Consider the following 2,328-nt stretch of genomic DNA (forward strand, 5'->3'; position numbering starts at 1 on the left):
GCGAGGCTGCGGGCACGGGAGGGGGGGGCGGTGTTGGGCAGAAGGGAGACCCCTGGGGAATTCAAGGCCCAGAGAGGAGAGGAGGTTAGAGCTGATTTGACCTTGACAGGCTTCCCCAGGCCAAGATCTCAAATGGCCACGGGGAGACCAGAGATGAACATGGAGGCGGGGGGTACAGCTGAGCTGTGAATGACCCCAATCACCAGCCCAGGCCAAGCGGCCACCCAGAGTATGCCCAGCAGGGTCCCATCTTTCGGTCTTTCCTGGAAGGCCAGAGATCTGAATGTTTACACGAACCTTTGCAATTTTTTTTTTAAACCCCTACAGCACCTGGTCTCCCTAGGTGGTCTCCCATCCACGCACTAACCAGGCCTGACCCTGCTTAGCGTCCGAGATCAGACGAGATCGGGCACGTTCAGGGTGGCATAGCTGTAGACAAATCTTGGCAATTTTTAAACAGGCCCAATAAACTTCTCACAAACCACTACAGTCCTTGCTCCGTGTGCCAGAGACGCCAGGTCTCAAGGGGTGATGAGGCCACTGAAGGAAAGAAGAGCCATTTGAGGGCTGGGAAGGCAGCTGTCCCCGCAGGAACGGAATGGGTTAAGGGAGGATCTGGCTCTCTGCTCCACTCCAGGGCCGCAGCTGGCCTCCTAGCCCCGCTGCCCCCAGGCTCTGTCAGCTGCTCAGGCCCCAGCCCCACCCCCCCAGCCTGGAACCCCGGATCTGGGAGCAGGACAGCTGCCTGGGGCCGGCGACCACGGGCAGCCAGGGAGAGCTTCTGTTCCCCACACCCCACGGAGAGCCATGTGCTCGCTGGGATGGACGCCACAGGGGCAGAGAAGCAGACCTCCGTCCCCGCTCTCTGCTCCCACGTCCCCTGCGGCTCCAAGCCTCCGGCCAGGGAGAGGCCCTCAACGGCCCAATGACCGCAACGGCGCCGAGTGTGACTGTTGGCCGAGCGCGTACGCCAAAGCTGGGCCGGGTGTCCAGCACACGGTGGCTCACAGAACCTTCACGTTAGCCCGGAGGGGAGTTTTTAAGCATCCTCACCTCACGAGTAAGGAACCTGTGCTCAGAGAGGTTAACGTGCTCAGAGAGGTTAACCCACTCACCCGCGGTCACACAGCCAACAAGTGGCAGAGCTAGGATTCGAACCCAGGCCTCTCCAGCTCTAAAACCCCCACAGCAAACCACTGGGCCAGAGGGCTGCATTTCCCAAGCATCCACATACCCTCCACCTGGTTATGTCCTCTGCCTCCAGGTACGCAGTACCTGGCTGGCTCTGAAGGGGAGAGAGGGCAGAGCCATGTTACTGGTGTGGACTGGGACATGAGAGGCTAGCAGACACCAAGCCATTTCCCTTGGTTCCCCCAACTGTCCTACGGGGGTGTCCACCCCAGATGAGCCATGTTTTATAAGAAGCTGGGGGTCTGGGGCTGAGGGCAGCAGCAAGAGGAGACAAGGTCCCCGTAGGGGGGTAACTTCTAGCTCCTCCCACCATCACCCCGGAATCAAGCACCCCAGGCAGCGCTGACGCCTCCCCAGTCAAAAGCGTTGGATCCAACACGATGCTTTTCATCCAAAGCAGTGACACCTGGGAAATCTCAGGTTGGATGTGCTAACTCTGGTTTTTCAAAAGCTCATTAAAACAAACACGTAGATATTCAAACCTAAAGGTGAGGTTAGCCGCGGCCCTGGGGTGGGCCGGGTGGCAATCAGGCTCCTGGAGGTGGCCGGGCGGATTCCTGTCCAATGCTCATTACACGGACGTGTGCGGTTATTAAAATTCATCGAGCTGAACCCTGGTACGCGAAACTTCGACAATAAAAAGTTAACTTAGAAAACACTGATGCCGAGTGAACTGATTCGGAATCTCTGAAAACCAGTCAGGAAGCGCGAAGGGAAGAGACGTTCTCTCTCTCCATCCGGACCGGGCGGGGAAGGGAAAACACACGCCTCCCTCCGCGTGCACGTGCGCAGGACTTCTCGGGGACCAGACGCAGAAACCAGTGACACCGGGGGCCTCCGGGGAGGGAGGGGAAGGGGCTGGGGGAGTTTTCCATTTCGTGCCCTGTGCATTCATTAGCAATTACTTTTTTTCCTAGGTTTATATGTGTTCTACTTGAAGTCCCCTGCCACGCCACCAGGGCACCCCTGCTGCACGCTGGTGCTGTTCCTCCGTTTTCTCTCCTCAAGTCTGGCCCTGAAAGGTTGAGGGGCTTTGGCGATGGTCCACTTCACCGCAGCCCACCGTGCACCCCGACTCCCAGCTGCCGGAGCCTTCCACGATGGCGGGACATCCTACCAGGGCCGTGTGATAGCCGG

General features: G+C 58.7%; 1 pseudogene; it reads right to left on the reverse strand.

The window, feature by feature from the left end:
- Positions 1 to 318: 318 nt before the first annotated feature.
- Positions 319 to 437, reverse strand: LOC112477333 (annotated as a pseudogene).
- Between the last annotated feature and the right edge of the window lie 1,891 nt (positions 438 to 2,328).

The sequence above is a fragment of the Pteropus alecto genome, unplaced genomic scaffold (genome assembly GCF_000325575.1).
Source record: "Pteropus alecto unplaced genomic scaffold, ASM32557v1 scaffold123, whole genome shotgun sequence".
Taxonomy (NCBI): Eukaryota; Metazoa; Chordata; class Mammalia; order Chiroptera; family Pteropodidae; genus Pteropus; species Pteropus alecto.